The 18,809-nt window shown below is 55.6% G+C and overlaps 1 protein-coding gene across 7 annotated transcripts in view; it reads left to right on the top strand.

Moving 5' to 3' along the window:
• PITPNM2 (phosphatidylinositol transfer protein membrane associated 2) overlaps positions 1–18,809 on the top strand; it is a 136,391-nt gene that overhangs the window by 30,909 nt on the left and 86,673 nt on the right. For all 7 annotated transcript variants that reach the window (XM_066371084.1, XM_066371077.1, XM_066371078.1 and 4 more), the window contains one exon: positions 5,488–5,596. The gene's annotated coding sequence lies outside the window, so the exon portion shown is untranslated. The remainder of the gene's footprint in view (positions 1–5,487; positions 5,597–18,809) is intronic.

Genomic DNA, 18,809 nt, shown 5'->3' with positions numbered 1-18,809 from the left:
CCCAATGATATTTTTGTGGGCTTCGGATTTTACATAATGCTACCACCGACTGCTGCAGGCTAAGAATTTCTCCTTTTCGTTAGGCGGGTGCGTGTACACATGTGTGCGTGGGGAGTCTTCCCCCGTGAACTTCTGCATGTTCTCGCCCCGGCCTTGTTCCGCCCTCCCTGGCCAGGCCAGGCTGGGGGTTGGCTTCCCGGGGCTCTGCTTTGCTGTTTACCCACTGGGAGAAAAACTGCTCCTCGCAGCTCTCTAATGGCCTTGCTAATGCTTCCTTCCCCACTCGAGGTCTCTCCACTTCTAAGGTCTCCCAGGGATTCCTGCTGCCCCCAACGGAAGCTGAGCTCCTGAGCAGAGTATCTGTTGGGAAAGCAGAAGGAAGGACCCGGAATTGGGGGGTGGTGGTGGTGGTGGTGACAGGAAAGGGACAAGAAATAAGAGTTCTAGCCTGTTAGCCAGCCCAGAGTATGGGATCCAAGATGCTTGTGGGTGGGCAGATGCAGGGACGTCCAGGCTGCAGGAGGCGGAGAGGGGAGACCCGGCCTCTCTTCGGGGAAGGCCCTGGGACAGCCCGTGGGGACATGGGGGCACAGCTCAATCATCCTCCCCACCTTCCTCCCAGCTTCTCAGAAACTGTGGCGTGCTGGGCGTCACCCAGGGGTCTCGTGTTCTCCACCGTAACTGTACGTGGGAGGTGCCCACCTCCATTTCCCAGATGGGCAAACTGAGGATCGCATCAGAGGACTGAAGGAGCAGCAGACGCTGAGTGCTCACTGGTGTCAGGCCTGGTGCTGAGCGCGTACACTCAGGAGCTCGTGGGCAACGGGTAGGCGTGTCACTGCCTTTCGCAGGATAAGAAAACGGACGCCCCGCACAGGGACGTCCAGCACACGGGCTAAGTCGCTTGAGGCCAAAGCACTGAGAGAGGGCAGAGCCACATGTCAAAGCCTGTCCACCTCTACGCCCCCTTCTCTCTGCCACTCAGTTCCTGTCACCTCTTCTCTGCTGAGGGGCTTCCGGGGCCACGGACGGCAGAGCGGGGACTCTGGCCAGGTCCTGTGCTCTTTCCAGAGCATCACGAGGTAGGTCCTGACCGCACCTGGCTGCTACACCTCCGTCTTGCAAGCTGTCGTTAGAAGAAAGCAGGGTGTCTGTGTTTAGGCTGTCTCCGGGGAGCGGACGGGCTGCGGGCGAACAGGGACCAGAGAGGTTCACTCTCACCTGCACCTTTTTTTTAAAAATATTTTCAACATACAGATGTATTATGGGTTTTAAGGTTTTTTCATGCAATAAATGAGGACTACCTGGGCAGATACCCTGAAAAATGAAAATATGTGTCGACCTGAAAACATGTCCGCACATGTTGACAGCAGCATTCTTCACAACAGCCCCAAAGTGGAAACAGCCCATGTTTCCATCAACGGATGATTAGGTAGGAAAATGTGGTCTTTCAATCTAGGGCTCTGGTCGGCAAATCGCAGCTCACGAGCCACATGCGGCTCTTTGGCCCCTTGAGTGTGTAGCTCTTCCACAAAATACCACATGCGGGCGCTACCTCAATAAGGAATGTACCTACCTAGTTTAAGTTTTAAAAAATGGCTCTCAAAAGAAATTTCAATCATTGTACTGTTGATATTTGGTTCTGTTAACTAATGAGTTTGCTGACCACCGGTCTAGGGGAATATTATGCAGCTATGAAAAAGGAACGGCGCACTGACCCCTGCTACAACATGGATAAACCTTGAGAACATGATGCTGAGTGAGAGAAGTCAGGCATAAAGGCCAGATGGTGTAGGATTCCATTTATAAGAAATGTCTAGCCCTGGCCAATTGGCTCAGCGGTAGAGCGTTGGCCTGGCATGTGGAAGTCCTGGGTTCGATTCCTGGCCAGGGCACACAGGAGAAGGGCCCATCTGCTTCTCCATCCCTCCCCCTCTCCTTTCTCTCTGTCTCTCTTTTCCCCTCTCACAGTCAAGGCTCCATTGGAGCAAAGTTGGCCCGGGCACTGAGGATGGCTCCATGGCCTCCACCTCAGGTGCTAGAATGGCTCCTGTTGCAGCAGAACAGTGCCCCAGATGGGCAGAGCATCGCCCCCTGGTGGACATGCCGGGTGGATCCTGGTCGGGCACATGTGGAAGTCTGTCTGCCTCCCCGCTTCTCACTTCAGAAAAAAAAAAAAAAAAGAAATGTCCAGAGCAAGTTAATCCATGGAGACAGAAAGCAGGTGGTGTTTGTCAGGGGCTAGGTGGAGAGGGCACCAGGAGTGACAGCTTGATGCTGCTCATGGGGGTGAGATTTCTTTTGGGGTTGATGGAGGCGTTCTGGACCTCAATAGCGGTGATGATTGTACAACCTTGCAGATGGACTACCTGCCTCTGACCTGTACACTTTACAGTGGTGCATTTTATGACGTGTGAAAATTACATCTCAGTAAAACAAAACAATTAGGCGCCGTGCCTTCCAAGGTTGTGCTGCCGGCCTGACCTGTTGTCAGCAGCCTGGACAGTTTGCTCCGTGACCATTGCCACTAGCACCCATCCCTTTTTGCCCATCCTTTCACCACCTGCCTCCCAGTCTCCATGCCAACGGGGAATGGAAACAAATGTTTAACTTCACTTACACCACCCCCTCATTTGGAACTTAGGCATCCGACCTACCAGGGCCAGCTTGAGACAAGCGGACGTCTGGGCACTCTGTCAAAACGGTCTTCATTAAGTGTTTGACTTTTATTTATGGGGGATGAGGAAAGACTGATATCCTATTCATAGAGATTGTGTAGGGAAACAGACGCACGTCCCCGTTCCCGAAGCAAAGTCAGGGATCCGAACAATTTTCAGGAAAGCAATTCGGACTTTCTGTCTCCAGAGGTTGGTATTTTATTTTGGTTGGTTGTTTGGGTGATCGGTTGGTCAGTTTACTCCTTGCAGTTTTCCAAATCACAGCGAGCAGCATGTGGAAGATTTAGGTTTAACAGTTAAAGGAGAGGAGAGGGTCCTATGTATAACCTGGTGACACCAGTGGGTAATACTGAACTGTGTGAGATTTGCTGATGGTGGAACTTAAATATCTCACCCCCTCCCCAAAGCAGGTAAATACGGGAGGCAATAGACACGTTAATTAAAGATTGGAGGAATCCTTTCGCAATGTATATATGTATCAAATTACTGCATTATACACTTTGAATGTATTATAATTTTATTATACTGTATTGCAATATTGCCATTATACCTCAATAAAACTGGCGGGGGGGACATAAAGGAATAAAATGTTTTCTTTTGATCCTGATAAACAGCAATACACATGTATTATTTAGTTTCCGGAACCCCCCCCCCCCCAACACACAACTCCACAGGGACAAGTGTGCATGGGACGTGCGTGCAACAGGCCTCCATACGGAGCTGTATCCTGTTTTGATTTCTTGTTTCCTCTTAAAGGAGCGTGGGCTGATTTGCTTCTTTTTTTTTAAATTACTATTAATATTTTTTATTGGTTTTAGAGAGAGGAAGGAGGAGGGAGAGAGAGAGAGAAAGAGAGAGAGAGAAACATTTATTTGTTGCTGTATGTGCCCTGACCTGGGATTGAACTGGCGACCTCTGCACCTGGGGATGCTCAGACCAAGCGAGCTACCCGGCCAGGGCAGATTTGCTCTTTGCCCCCTGTGTGCAGGGCCACGGAGGAAACCTGAGTCATCCAACTACATCTTCCTATTTTATTCCAGTCCTGTTTCACGCCCCTCCCTATAGGAGCTGCCGCCCCGCGTTAAGCTGTCCCCGCATTCACTTTTAGCACTTTAAATGCTCTTTTGTGAAAAAAAAGAGAGAGAGAGAGAGATTCCCCCGCAGTGCCATGCTCCTCTCGGTTAGAAAACGTGCATTTTTTTCTCACGGCCTCGGGCCCTGTGGGTCTCATTCTGCTGGGTGTGAGTCACCACTGATTTTCTCACCCAGAGAGAGGTATCCTGGGCCGAGGGTCTTCAGAGCCCCCCTGCCTTGGACTGGAGTGTCACCATGGAAAACCCAGACCCTCTAACATGGGGAGGCTTACGGGGGCCTCACTGAGGCGTTGGAGGGACCGTGGCGAGGCCACGAGACGGTGTAGAGAGCTGTGGGTTTTGGTGGAATGTCCTCCCCGAACCCACGTGCCCAGCGGGGGACTAGAACCTGGGACAGTGGGATGTTTTGTTCACTCAGGGTCCAGTGTGTGTAACAGGCCCGTTCGTGCCGCTGTGGATGGGAGGGGCAGGTGCAGGGCTGACATGGGCCTTGACCTCTGCAGGCCTGTCCCTGGGAGGGAGGCGTTTGCAGAACTGGCCATGACTTCCCAGGAGTGTGTATGTGTGTGGGGGGCTGGGTTGTGGGGGCCTGTGTACGCTGGTCTCCAGCTGGGTGGTGCTCGCAGCCACACCTCCTCCTGTGCCTTCCTGTTCTTCTCACCTCCCCATTACTCTCCCTCCTCTGAACTCGCACTGTCCTCGCTCTGCCCTCCACCACTTCTGTTGTCTGCAGCCAACGCAGGATTCCTCTTCTCTCACCTCTGTCGTGACCTCTGGCCCCTGGCAGGCACAGACTCGTATCCCCAGAGCCCCCCCATACGTGGCCTCAGCCGGTAGCTCCAGAGTCAGGAGTCGGTTTCTGGAACAATCACAGCCCCTGCAGCCTACAGGGGGCTGCCCTCTGACCATGGTCCCTGGAAGGCCCCCTGGGCTGCCTGCCTCCGGGGCCTAGGTGGGGGGGGCGCGCTCACACACGGTCCAGCGAGAGTACTTGTTGAGCTATAGATACGGGCGGGGGCGGGCCACGAGTGTCTCCGTGGGAGCCCTGGGTTGGGTGGAGACTTGAGCGGTGCCTGTGAATTCTCCGACGTCTTGTAGGCTGATTGTGCCTGGGCCTCCCTGGAGACCCGTTTCTCTGCCTTTTCTCATTTGCTGTATGTGATAGGCTCACCGCTGGCCTCTGGGTCTTGGTCACTCAGGCCCAGCTGCAGAAGGTCAGTGGGAAGGCGGGGGTCAGCCATTGTGATGCTGACGGTGACTCTGCTGTGGGCACTGAGAACTGGGGGCTGGTTTCCTCTGCTCCTCCCCCTGCTTCTCCGAGGATGCAGCCTCTCAGCCTGAGGTGCTGCGGTCCCCAAGGGCTGATGGGCGAAAGCCTCAGGTTTAAGGCTTAGTGCTTGCAGAGGGGCTTCTGAGACAAGCAAGCTCCCCCTGTGTGTCAGAGGGCCGGGTTCCGGTTCCCCGAGCCATGTTCCTCAGCACAGGGAGCCCTGGGAAGTGTCGAGAGCTTCAGTCTCTGCAAACGCACCCCTTGTCGAATGAACACTCCTTTCACCGGGTCTCCCCCATCCTGTCCTCTGGGCCCACCTGGATGTCCAGTCTCTCCCGTTGCCTAGGAGGAGGCCTGGCTCTGTTGATTTCCCAGTGGGGCCGGTGCTGAGGGATCAGAGCGAACAGAGGTCTCACTTTCGCCCCCGCTGGGCTTCTCCCTGCAGGATGCTGGCACGTGTGTCCTGGTCCCTGACACCTGTCCACGGGCCTAGTCCACTGGGCCACCCCGCGGTGAGACATCAAGGGAACCTTCTCATGCAGACCTACATACAGGTAAGGACCGCTCCCCTGGCTTTGGAGTTGGGGGGGGGGTGTGATGGCTCTGTTGCCATTTGCTTCTTTCCAAAACATTTGGCTTTATCTGATGAAAACAGGGTAGATCGTATTCATTGATACGATTGCTTCTTGCAAAGGTTGACTGCCTTTTTTAATAGTATTTATTTATTTATTATTGATTTTAATTTATTGTGTTTACATAGATTCTAGTAAAGGTTGACTGCTTTTCATGAAGTAGGAAAGGCTGGTGGTGTTCCGTCTTGGGTAGCCGTGGATTCCAGATACGACCAGACCTGGTCACTGTCCTCCGTACTGAGTGCCGGGTGCTTCCCTTCTCTTGCTCCCCGGCCTCAGCCTGGCCTTCCCACCCCCTGCCAACAGACAGGACAGGAGCCTGGGACTCCTCACCCTCCGCAGCGGGCAGGAGCGGGCTGCGAGTGAGCATGACAAACCGCAGGCGGCGTCACGGAAACAGCCGAGCGTGTATTTTCACGTAACCGTCTCCCTAGATGAGAAACCGGAGGGGACATGACTGAGGGTCTCTGTGGGGTCTGTGGGGTCACCGGGGGCCTCATGTCCATCCTGTCCCATTTTATGTGCTGAGCTTCAGGCACAGGCCTCTCTCCCTGTCCCCTTTTGCCACGCCAAGGCCTCTCGTGGGTACAACAGGGAGAGAGATGATGCTGCCTTTTTCTTTCCTGTACTCCGATGAAACTTCCTCCCTGTGTGCTGATCGGCTAGATTGAGCTTTGGGGGCATGGAGTTTGGCTCCATTCTGGGCAGCTGACCTATGAGGGTGAAGAGGTAGAGGTGGGGTGGGGCGCGCCGAAGTCCACAGGTTCTGTTCTGGCCAGCCCGGCTCTGGGCTGAGCACACAGTGACCTGTGTAGGAGCCACCACGCTTCCATCTTACACGAGGAAGCCAAAGGCTCAGATGCCCAGGATCTGGTTCAAGGTCATGCAGCTAGTCAGTGTTGGGCTTGGCACTGGACCCCAAGTCTAGACCCAGAAGCACATGGCCTGGTTTTCTGAAGGCGGGACTTCCCCGTGGGATGGAGCCAGGCTCAGCCTTACTTGTGAGTGCCTGTCCTGCCCTGGCCTTCCCGCTCCCGGGGAGGGCTGTGGATCCACTGCCCAGCGGCCCTCTACCCCTCCTTCCCTCTCCCCAGGCTGTTTTCTTTTCTAATTGCTCGTGGTTTCAGTAGCCCTGAAGAGGGCTCTAAGCGCCAAGAAGGGAGAGTGGCCTGACCAGGTGGTGGCGCAGTGAATAGAGCATCAGAACTGGGATGCAGAGGACCCAGGTTCGAGACCCCAAGGTCGCCAGCTTGAGCGCGGGCGGGCTCATCTGGTTTGAGCAAAGGCCTACCAGCTTGAGCCCAAGGTTGCTGGCTCCAGCAAGGGGTTACTCGGTCTGCTGAAGGCCCGTGGTTAAGGCACATATGAGAAAGCAATCAATGAACAACTAAGGTGTTGCAACGCGCAATGAAAAACTAATGATTGATGCTTCTCATTTCTCTCCGTTCCTGTCTGTCTGTCCCTGTCTATCCCTCTCTCTGACTCACTCTGTCTCTGTAAAAAATAAATAAATAAAAATTAAAAAAAAAGAAAAAAAGAAGGGAGAGTGCTGTGTCTCAGAGGTGGCGTCTCAGCTTCCAGGGGTGCTGTATGGGGGTGAGGGGCTGACATGGCAGCTCAACACTGACTCTCAGCCTCTCTGAGGTCCCCTGTTGTACCTGTGGCCGGACTGTCCTAGTGGGGACGGTGAGAGCGCTCTTGACCCTTGGCCGGGGCTCCGACATCAGCTGCGTTGCTCTGAGGGACACCCCCCCCCCAGCAGAGCCTCTGTTGCCTGTTTCCTTTTCTGCAGAAGAGCCTCCTTTTCTTTCCCAACAGCAGTATCCCTGAGTCCCACGGTGACCTGAAAGGTGGCCTCGCAGTCCATCTTATCCGGTCGGGGGTCCTCGCGTAGCATTCCTCAGGGCCCCTCGTTTACCCAGCGAGTACTTACTGTCTACCAGTTGGAGACAGGATGCACCTATGAACAGGGCAGAAGTCCCCGCCCGCATGCATGGCACCTCCTCCTTGGTGCTGGCCCAACGCTCTCAGTATACTCTCTCTGTGCTTTGCCTACACTGTTCCAGAGGCCCGGGGTCCTGGAACAGGACCCTTCTCACCCCCATCCCCAACCTGGAATAAACAGCAGCCCCCCACAGGGAAGATCAAGGTCACCCCTGGAAGCCCCTGAGCTCCTCCTGGGAGTCTGTGACCTCGAAGGGCCCAGGATAGCAAGGCCCACGCAGGGACGGAGGCGGCCGAGCATGCGACATGGCCTCCCGTCCTCCCTCCGCAGGGGGCTGAGGGAGGAGAGGGCTCTAGGAGCAGGGTTTATTTTTAGAGGAATTCCTTGCTCCCAAGGAGCTCAGAGCCCTTCCTTCCAGAAGGTGGGGTGGGGCAGGTGCAGGGCAGGGGATCGCTGGGCTTGTTTTCTTAGCTCAGCCAGGCTGTCTCTGAATTCACTTGACTCAGAGGCAGAGGCCACCACCGCTGCCCGCCGCAGAGAGGGTCCGCCTCAAAGAGGGGTCCCCACCAGGGAGAGCATCCCCCGCCCGGCCGCCCGGCCGGCCCTCCCCCCAAGGTTGAAGAGGGCACCACTCTGAGCTGGTGAGCGGAACTTCTAGCTGTTACAGTGGGGAGGGTCCCAGCCCAGGCTCAGAGGCGGTGGCTTCCTTCCTGACTCCCCAGCTCAACTCTCACAGGGAGGGGCACTTCCTGCCACTGTCTCCACCAAGGTCCCAGCAAGGTCACTGTCTCCTGGGGAGGAAGACAGCTGATGCCTTGGGCAGGACCTCAGACCACAGCAGCGGCTGACGCACACTTTCCATCCCCGCCACCTGCGCAGCAGCCTTGTCACCTGCAGAAGCAGAACCCCCTTCTCTGGCATCCCAGCCCCGGGGGGCTGGGGCAGAGCTGGCCGGCTGTTCCCTCTGGGTTTGGGTGTGGGATGAGGAGCCTGTTGCGTCCTGCAGCCAGCGTGGGGGTGCTGTGCACCCCCAATAGAGGGGACGTCCTGCCTGGGGCCTGTCCTGCTGTTCTCTGAGGTCCCCCCACAGTGCTTGGGAGAGAGCGGGGCAAATCTGACGTCCCTCCCGTGCCCCGCCTGACCTCTCCCATTCACATTTCTTTTGGTGACCACGCATGACTCGGAGTAGAATGTGCTGAGGCCCCCCACACCTCGCGATGACCCCCGGCCCTTCAGTCCCCTTCTCTTCCTCAGGAACCCCCGGTGCCCACTCCCTGGGTTGGCCTGTCGTCTTAGGTGGCGCACGGCTCCCCGAGCGTGTTTCTTACGTCCATCCAGGGGGCAGAAGCTGCGTGTCTCTGCTTCCTGCTCCTGGTCATTTGTCAGGGCTCATGTGGCTTTCGGGGCGCCTGCTCAAGGGTACTCAGCTCACGCACTCTGGGTGGGCATGGCCGGGGCGAGAAGCTGGCTGAGCCTCCAGGAGGCCATGTGGGCTGTGGCGCCGTCTCAGCCACGGTGGGGAGCTCTGCCCACTGGGCTGCCTTCTGCCCCTCTGTCCCCACCTCTGCCTTTTCTCAGTTCCAGGGAACAGCCCACTGCTGGTCCTTTCCCCACGACGGGTGTCCAGGGCGCTCACGGAGCCCCTGCTTGTAACCTCCTCTTGCCCGGCAAGGCAGCCGGGAAGCACGCATGATGAGCGGATGCTCACACCTCCCGTGGAACAGGGCCCGTCAGGGTTCCCGGGGTCATTTCCTTGCTTTGTTCCTCCCCACGCGGCCTGCGCTGCCGACCTGCCCAGAACCATCACTTTGATCCCCGGAGACAGTGTCTAGAGCTTGGGCCTCGCAGAGGGAGGGGCTCCTGAGAGGATGCCCTTCACGCTGGAGGGGTCTGTGGCCGGAGACTGATCATTTCCACGGCGTGCTCAAACCCACCGGCCGTCTGAATGTAGTTATCCGACACACATTGAGTGAGTACCTGCTATTATGGGAGCTGGGTGTAAAGGATGATAAAACATGTAAAATCCCCGCCCTCCTGTGCTTATATTCTAGAGGGGTAGACATGCAGTAAAATGATAATGCAGTAATATGTGCAACATATATCTGTATGTCAGATACCGATCAAAGCTAAATAAACAAGGGAGAGGGAAGCGTCTCAAGTCGGGGACGTTTAAGCAAAGGCCTGAAGGAGGTGAGATGGAGAGGTGGGAGGTCACCTGAGGAGGAGCATCCGAGCAGAGGAGACAGCCTGTGCAAGGGCCCTGGAGCAGGAGCCCATCCAAGAAACTGGAGTGGGAGGAAGAGAAGCAGGAGAGGAGGTTGAAGAAGTAAGAAGAGCCTGTTAGGACTCTGGCTCTGAGTGACGTGTAGAGCTACTTAGGTGTTTGAGAAGAGGCATGCCGGGGCCCAACCTCTGCTTTGAAAGGGTAGTTTCTGAGGACCATATTGAGAATGGACTGGATGGGGCGAGGGGAGGAAGTGGGGGGCTTGCATAGGCATGCACGGCTTCCAAGGTGGTGGTCCCCGGACCAGGTGGCTGGGGTGGGGCAGTGAGGGAGTTTGGCTCCAGGTGTGTCTCACAGGTAGAGCCGAAAGGAATCATGGAGGCATCGGGTGGCCTTGGAGGGACCCACGAAATCATCTAGTCTGGCCTTTTTCCTTAACCTGCGGGGAAATTAAGGCCCAGTAGAGGAAGCTACTTGTCTGGCATCAAGGGACGACGCTCTATATCCATGGCACCACCGGCCAGGGCTAGACCCATTTTCCGGGACAGTTCAGGTCCAGTGCTGTGCCGACACGAATGGGTGGTGGGTTTTGCAAAGGCCATGTCCGCTCCCTGGCATCGGTCTGCCTGAGAAAGGGAGTTACTTAGCTTGTCCTCATGGAGCTGGCTTTCCAGGGCAGGGTCCCCATGGGAGGCATGGCCTGAAGTCAGGCGGTCATGGGACACATATGTATGTATTGGTCCCCTTCTGTGCGCCTGAGCTGTGTTTTGAGGGGCTTGGGAGGGGAGCCCTGTCTCCTTCTCCCTCCATCGTTCACTTATTCCCTTTAGTCAAGTGTCTCTCTCTTCCGAGTTCCCATTCAGTTATATACGCTCTTGGGAAATATGTCACACTCCCTCCCTGGTACCTGATGTGAGTAAGTTTATTCAATGGAACTAAGAAGTGGGCCAGGTCGGCAAGGATGAGATGAGATGGCATCTGAGCAGGGGGGACACCCCCGGCATCACAGATTGCCCGTGACACACTCCCACCGCCAGGGGACATCTAAGTTCATGAGCGGGTTTCCGTGGGCCATGAAAAGCATCTCGCAAAGATGGCCTAGATTTGCAGAGACCGTGAGGAGAGGAAAGAGAGCAAACGAGGAAACCAGCATGGAGCGCCTCGCACGCGTCTGGCGCTTAGTAGGTGTGCTCAGTAACTGAATGTTCCTTTCCTGACATAGGGAAGCCATTCAGCCAGAGTTGGCCGCACCCCCCAGGGGCTGGCGGCTGCCTGAGGATGGTGGCTGTCCACCCAGCGGGCAGAGCTTCCTGGCCCGTGTCTGTGTGGCGTGCAGGGCGTGCGAGGGAGTGGGTCCTCTGGTCTGTGGAGTCAGGAAAGGCTTCTAGAGGAACCAGGGACCTGGTGGCTTGGGATGCATGGTGCAAAGGAGGGTATTTGAGGATGTACCTGCCCCAGGTGTGGTGAACTGCACCCCACTTTTCTCCCAGACAAAAGAATGAGTAGCACTGTGCTGGCTTCTAGGTCCCGTGTATGACACAGGGGACAGGGGACAGGCCTGGCCTGGACTTTCCTGCTCTGTCTCCCTGAGCACCCTGATCCTGCACACATCTGGTTTTACACAGCTTGGGTTTTTTCTTTTTAATTTTAGCAGCTTGATTAAAATATAATTTACATAGCATGCAATTCACCCATGTAAAGTGTACAATTCAGTGGTATTTCGTTTTCACAGATTTGTGCAACCACCACAAAATTTTAAAACATTTGCCTCACTCCGAAAAGAATCAAGAAACTGTATCTTTTAGCTGTCACTCCAGTCGCCCAGCGCTGGTAACCGCTAACCTGCTTTCTGACTCTATGGTTTGTCTCTTCTGGACATTTCATAGAAATGGAGTCATACACTATGTAGTCTTTTGTGTCTGGCTCTCTCACTCACAGTCCTGTTCTTAAGGTTCATGTACATTGTAGCAGGTGTCAGTGCTTTGTTCTTTTTCACAGCTGCATTATATTCCATTGTGTGGGTGGCGCCCCATTTTGTTTATCCTTTATCCATTGACAGATACTACTCTTCTGTCTCCACCTTTTGGCCGTTGTGAATGATGCTGCCATGAACATTCATGTACAAGTTTTGGTGTGCACCCATGTTTCATTCCTGTTGGGTGTGTGGAGTGACTGGGTCACACGGCAACCTCATGTTGAACCCTTTGAAGGACTGCCGGACTTTTCCATAGTGGCTGCATCGTTTAAGTACACGTGGTTTTATAACGATCACCATGAAGAACTGGGTAGTGTGGCAGTTCATGCAGACTATAGAACCAACGGCCCGGGTTCACATCCTGGCTAGCAGGTCCCCATTCACCTTTCTGAGCCTCAGTTTATTTATTTTTTAAGACTTAATTTATCCCTTTTAGAGAGGAGAGAGAGAGAGAGGAAGAGAGAGAGAGGGAGAGAGAGAGAGAGAGAAGGAGGGAGGAGCAGGAAGCATCAACTCCCATATGTGCCTTGACCGGGCAAGCCCAGGGTTTGGAACCGGCAACCTCAGCATTCCAGATTGATGCTTTATCCACTGCGCCACCACAGGTCAGGCTCTGAGGCTCAGTTTACTCATCTGTGAAACGGATAGATTGAACTGCCTTGCCCAGCGGCTAGGATTGAATGGAGTCCTCTGTGGGGTGCTATAAGAGCAGCACCTGTCCTTTGTGGTCATTCCACAAAGGGGGGCTCCCTCCCTCCTGCGGGGAGATGTCCTAGGAAAACAGGGCTCTGGGCTACCCTGCACAGACCTGAAATGGGCCAGGGCTCCTGGGAAGGAAGGAGGGTGGCAGTGTCAGGAACCAACCCGGTGGACCCTCCTCAGGAGCAATTATGGGTCACACAGCAACCCCGTCAAACCACAGGTGCAGCCACAAAGATGGAGAGTCCGTCTCCTGAATCCCATGTGCTCAAAGGCTCTGCCCCTGAAGTCTGTGCCCCAGCCCAGACCTCTGTGCCCAGCCTGACCTCTGCCTCGCCATCCTTGACTCTGTACTTCCGTCACCTTCTTGCCATTCCCCAAACCTGCCATGCACTTTGAGTGCTAAAGGCATTGGCTCATGCTGTTCCCTCTGCTCCCCTCCACCACCATCTCTCCTGGTAAACTTCTACACATCCTTCAAAGCCCAAGTGAAATGCCCCCTTTTCTATGAAATCTTTCCCAGCAGGCAGTCAGCTGCTGCCCTCTCTCTTGTTCCAGCCACACTCTGAGCCTTCCTCTATGAATACACTCGATGGCTAACAGGTGTCTGTCCTCCATCCCAGATGGTGAGTTCTCTCCCAGGATACCAAAGCTAAGGAGGAGGAGTGACCCATCAGTTCCCTGGAGGTCCCCACTTCCTTTTCCTTGACCAGCCAGGTCACCTCTGGATTGTCCTCCCTTCCAGGAGGTGGGAAGTGGCCAGGCAAGGGGCAGGCCGAGCGCACACTTGCACCGCCAGCTCTGCACCTGCGTCCAGGGTGCAGGCCGGGGTGGTGCCGTGACCTGCTTTCTGTGAGCGTGTGCCTGGGAATCGGCAGACCCCTCCTTGCCCACTCCCTGTGAGTCTCTGCTGTCTCTGAGCTGGTGAGCGGGCTGAAGTCTGTCAGGCGGCCATGTCACCCCTGGTGTCCCTGCAGCCCAGCAGCTGGCATGTGTTTTGGACTAGTTTGCTGCTGCGCTATAGAGGACCGTGGCCAGCGGGGAAAGAGGGATTATGTTTGTTCCCATCTGGCTTCAGCCGCCTTCCCGGCCCCATGCAGCTGCTCCCTGTTACCCCGGTGCCAGGCGGCAGATGCAGGGGGCGAGGTCAGCCAGGAGCTGGGGACCTGTCCGTCATCTTCACGTGAATGTCTTCAAGGCTATTTCTGGCCTTGCCCTTATCCCAACGGCTTCAGGGGATAAATATAGACATGGATCGAAAAGCCCCAGTGGCAGGCAGGCAGGCAGCGCCGGAGAGCATGCGGACGGGTGCGTGGCTATAAATAAGTCTGCTAAACACCTCCCCAGCTGCTCTGCGTACAGAAGGACAGATTTCCACACCACGCCGCCTGCTGGGCAGCTGGCAGGGCAGGGGGGGAGATCTGCGGGGAAAGGGGGGCAGAGGATGCTGGTGTGTTGGGACCCTGCACGGAAAGGCAGGCTTCCGGACGTGATTCCTTCTTCCTTAGCCCTGCTAGTTGCTTATAAAGGGGACTGGCCAGTGGCCCAAGTGGAAGTCATGGGGACAGCCACATGGAGGGACCATGTGCTGTGCCAGGACCGATGGCCCCAGGCTAGCATCCTTAGCCCCCTGGCTTCCCGGGCCCAGGCTTCTGTTGCCATAGGGCCGCTGACAAGGGCAGGCCTGGGTGATCCCGGGCCCCAGGCTGTGGCTCACATGGCAGCTCTATGGCTTTCTCAAGCCTCATGTCTGTGTCCTTGCTCTGCTCCCGCACTGCCTGGACCCACCCTCCTGACAGGAACCTGGGTTTGTTTATCTTTTGGTTCCTGGTCCTTACTGCTCAGCAAGGTGGCTACAGGGTGACCCTTGTTTAGGCTAGAGTTGCCAGTAAGGGGAGCCCTTCCTTCCCACACCTGTCTTCCCACACCTGCCTTCCTGTAACTTCCTTCCTGCACTTGCCTTCCTGCACTTCCTTCCCACACCTGCCTTCCTGCACTTCCTTCCCCCACCTTCCTCCCCACACCTGCCTTCCTGCACTTCCTTCCCCCACCTGCCTTCCTGCACTTCCTTCCTGCACTTCCTTCCCACACCTGCCTTCCTGCACTTCCTTCCCCCACCTTCCTTCCTGCACTTCCTTCCCACACCTGCCTTCCTGCACTTCCTTCCCCCACCTTCCTTCCTGCACTTCCTTCCCACACCTGCCTTCCTGCACTTCCTTCCCCCACCTTCCTCCCCACACCTGCCTTCCTGCACTTCCTTCCCCCACCTTCCTCCCCACACCTGCCTTCCTGCACTTCCTTCCCCCACCTGCCTTCCTGCACTTCCTTTCTGCACTTCCTTCCTGCACCTGCCTTCCCGCACCTGCCTTCCTGCACTTCCTTTCTGCACCTGCCTTCCCGCACTTCCTTCCCACACCTGCCTTCCTGTAACTTCCTTCCTGCACCTTCCTTCCCATACCTGCCTTCCTGCACTTCCTTTTTGCACTTCCTTCTTGTACCTGCCTTCCTGTAACTTCTTTCCTATACCTGCCTTCCTCCCTTCCTTTGCTTCTTCTCTCCCCTCTCGCCCTTTCCATTCCTGATTGCCTTTTCCTAGTTGGGAGCAGATATCTGGGGCTGGTGTAGAGCAAAGACCTGTTCCACCGATAGAAGTTGGATAGAAGTTGGTAAGCTGGTGAAAATCTCCCCGTGAGTCAAATATTGTTACTGTGCAGTCACCACCACGTCCTGGAAAGTGTCTTCCGGTGGTCCCCATTGAACAAAGGCCCACCCATAGAGGGAACATGCACACAGGGCCATGCAAGGAGAGTGGCGTTTATTAATATCACATGCATACACAGTGCTCCTGGCGTGCTTGCTGTCTACAGATGGGAGTGGGCAGCTGTGTGGTGGGAATGTGGCCAGCCCCGCGGAGGAGGGCCCTGCGCCCCGCCCCTACAGGCTTTAGGGCTGCGGGGACAAAGGGAACCCCAGGGCTGCTGTGGCTCCCTGCGCTGGTGACACGTGAGAGGGTCCGCCGTTCAGCCCCCTGTGCGGGCTCTGAGCGCAGGTCTGCAGAGATGCGTCCCGTCTGTTAGGCCCCCGCCCCGCAGCTCACTGACCACCCGGAGGGGAAGACAACAGAATCAGTGGGCAGCTATGGTGCCAAGGGCACACCCCATGCCCTGGGGTGGGGGGTGTCTACTCCTGGGGCCGGGCGCCTGTGGAGGAAGGACCGCAGAGAACGCCAGGTCACTCACACGAGACATAGGGTTGGGACTCAGGGGGAAAAGGCCTTCCTGGCAGAGGGAATGGCCTGTGCGAAGGCCCAGAGTTAGGAACATCCCATCAGCCAGTGCTGTTTGGGGCTATGCACGGGGAGGGTGGACGGAGCCAGGGCCGGGAGCCGAGTCGGGGCGCCTCGTGCGCCCGGTAAGGCGTGTGGATGACATCCTGAAAGCTGAGGGGGAGCAGGAAGGGCCTTTAATCAAGGAAATGTCATGGCTTTTGATGTGTGTCTTAGAAAACGCTTCATCTGACTTCATGTGAATGACAGGTTGGGGGTGGAGGGCGGGGAGGAGGGGGCAGGCTGGCAGCAGCTTCACAACGTCTTGCTGTGTTGAGTACCTGAAGGATGTCTATATATGTACAGATATATAATACCGTATATACATATGTTATATATATATATTTGTTTTTAAACTGAATCTACGAAATCAGGATGAGAAGCTAGGAACTGTAAAGATGGCAGTGCCTAGTGGGGGTTGAGGGTGGGGCACCTCTCACGAAGCCATTGTTTCTGACCTGCTCAATTCCCCTTGTCACCAGAGGGGTGACCTTGTCCAGCAAGCCTGGCCCCTGCCAGTAGCCTGGATCTGGGGCCAAGATGACCGATTCCCCTCCCAAGGGCATTAGCCCTTGACGTGGGGTTCTGTCTCCGAGCCCCTGAGCCAACAGGCTGCTGACGGCATGGATGTGTGGCTCCCAGCCGCTTTGCCCTCCGCACCCCAGAGCCAGGGCTGTGAGCGCCAGCACCCCCCAGAAACAGAAGGGACTTGAAAAGTGTGGTATGATGGAAAGATAAACATATTTGCTTACGTGAACCACAGCACCCAGGAGTTAATCTGGTCATGTAAATGTTTTCATGTGCTCACGATGCCGTGGGTGTATATGGATCAACAGAAGAAGGGAGCGATTGTGTGGCTGCGATCTTGCCTTTGGGGAAAGGTGTGATATTTATTAAGGAGGGTGTGAGTCAGACGTCCAACGCTGCTCCCAAGTTCGGGCACCGACCCAGACTGAGAATTCAGAGCCAGGACACTCGTAGGGGCCGTTCAAGTCCAAGCCCTTCTTTTCTCGGTGGGGAACGGAGGAAAGATTTCTCTGTTCAGCACTTCTGACAACCTGATGGTTTCCCACTCCAAGCAATTTCCCAGTTCTCTGTGAACATCAACATGTGTCTTACAAGGCTATTCAGAGCTGGCACTGGCTACCAGAGTTAGTGCCGACCCCATAGGATAAGACCCCACAGTGTCCCACGCACTTCAGACGCCAATCACCAGTCCCCGGGTCACCCACTCTCACTAGAATGGCTCAAAGAGGTCAGGGAACCATTTCCTTACATTCGTGGTTTATGACAAAGGGTGTGATAAATGGATACGGACAGGTGCGTGGCCAGGTGAGGATGTACCCAGGCTGAGGTCCGGCGTTGTCCCGAGTACAGGAGTTCTGTCCTCATGGAATTCTGGGTGCACCAACCTTCCAATGTGCTCATCAACCCGGAGGATCTCCGAACCCCATTGTTTAGAGTTTTAATGGAGATTTCATTACATAGCCAGGGGCAGTTGAATCGTTGGCCGTTGGTGGGTTAACACACAATATGGTGTACAGATGAAGTGTTGTAGAATTGGGTCCCTGCAACCTCTGTGTTACATTAACCAGGGTCACCCCAATGAAATTCAATTCAATTTATTTTTTTAAATCGCTGGCCATTGGTGATTAACTCGATCTCCAGCCCCCTTCCCTCCGGGAGGCTGGAGTCACAGTGAGACCTGTTCATCTTCCAACCAGTTGGAGGTCTGGAGGTCGGCGTTCCGCCCTTTTGGTCTCGGGGTTGCAGGGTTTAAAGGTGTGGAGCGGGAGTCCCCACCTGGCCATGCTGTCTCCTGGGTCCTCCAGCTCCGTACCATGGCCCGGGGGACAGCTGTGTCCCGTTGTTCCTCCCAGCGCCGGCCCCCCGAGATGGGGCTTCAGGAATGAGAGTGTGAGCTGTGACAGCGTCCAGCGAGGGGGACCGCAGGTGGCCGGGTGACGGGTGGCGGGGGCAGAGACGGGACAAGACGGCACTCCTGAACCCTTGTCAGCAGCCTCACGCGGTTGGGGTCAACCCATGTTGGGTATTTTTTATTTAGCATTAAAAAAAAAAGAAAAGAAAAACAGTTTTATTGAGATGGAACTCATATCCCATACAATTCAGTGGTTTTTAGTCTCTTCACAGACTAGTGTGACCATCACCCCAGTTTTAGAACATTTTCATCACCCCAAAAAGAAGGACACCCCTTCAGACATCATCTCCCTCCCCAGGGGTGGAAGCCCCAGCCCGTGACAACAACTAGTGTAGTTTCTGTTTTCACGGGTGTGCCTGTTCTGGACGGCTCGTGTGCATGGGACCAGCCGGCTTGGCTTCTTTCACCGAGTGCGCCGTCTTCCAGTTCACGCAGGATGTAGCAGGTGTCGGCGCCTCGTTCCTGGTTACGGCTGACTGGTCATTGTGTGGCGTTGGTCGATGGCGAGTGCATTTTTTAAAGGGCAATTTTCCATCTCAAAACAGTTCTGAGCCAGTGGAGGGATCAGGGGACACTCGGTGGACCATGCAAACAGGGTCAACTGTAGCATCCAAGAAGGGCTTGCTAGAGGGAGGTCCCTTTCAGGTTTTCTGGCCATGTTCCTCTGTCTCTCTCCCTCCCCCCATAAGACGGGAGGTCTGAGCCGGCGGGGGCCTGATATCTGCCTAGGAGGCCCCCGGCCAGGCTGGAGGTTGTGTGTGTGTGTGTGTGTGTGTGTGTGTTTCCTGCTTTGAGGTGGACAGCTGGGGCCCCAAGGAGCCGTGCAGGCCCGGAGCCCAGATTAGCGTGTGCCTGTGTGATCAGAAGCTGGGGATCAGGGGAGCGCGACTCAGCCTTTGTTTCCTCTTGCTGAGATTGTCTCATCTTTTCAGAGTGACTGGTAATCCTGTTTAAAGCGGAGGTGTGGCCGTGCTTTCTGGGGAACAGAATCCTCTATTGGGAGGCACACGCTTGGCTCCGCTCCCCGC

This window comes from Saccopteryx leptura, chromosome 2 (assembly GCF_036850995.1).
Source record: "Saccopteryx leptura isolate mSacLep1 chromosome 2, mSacLep1_pri_phased_curated, whole genome shotgun sequence".
Classification (NCBI taxonomy): Eukaryota; Metazoa; Chordata; class Mammalia; order Chiroptera; family Emballonuridae; genus Saccopteryx; species Saccopteryx leptura.
The sequence above is the reverse complement of the archived record's forward strand: the minus strand, read 5'-3'. Positions and strand labels throughout refer to the sequence as shown.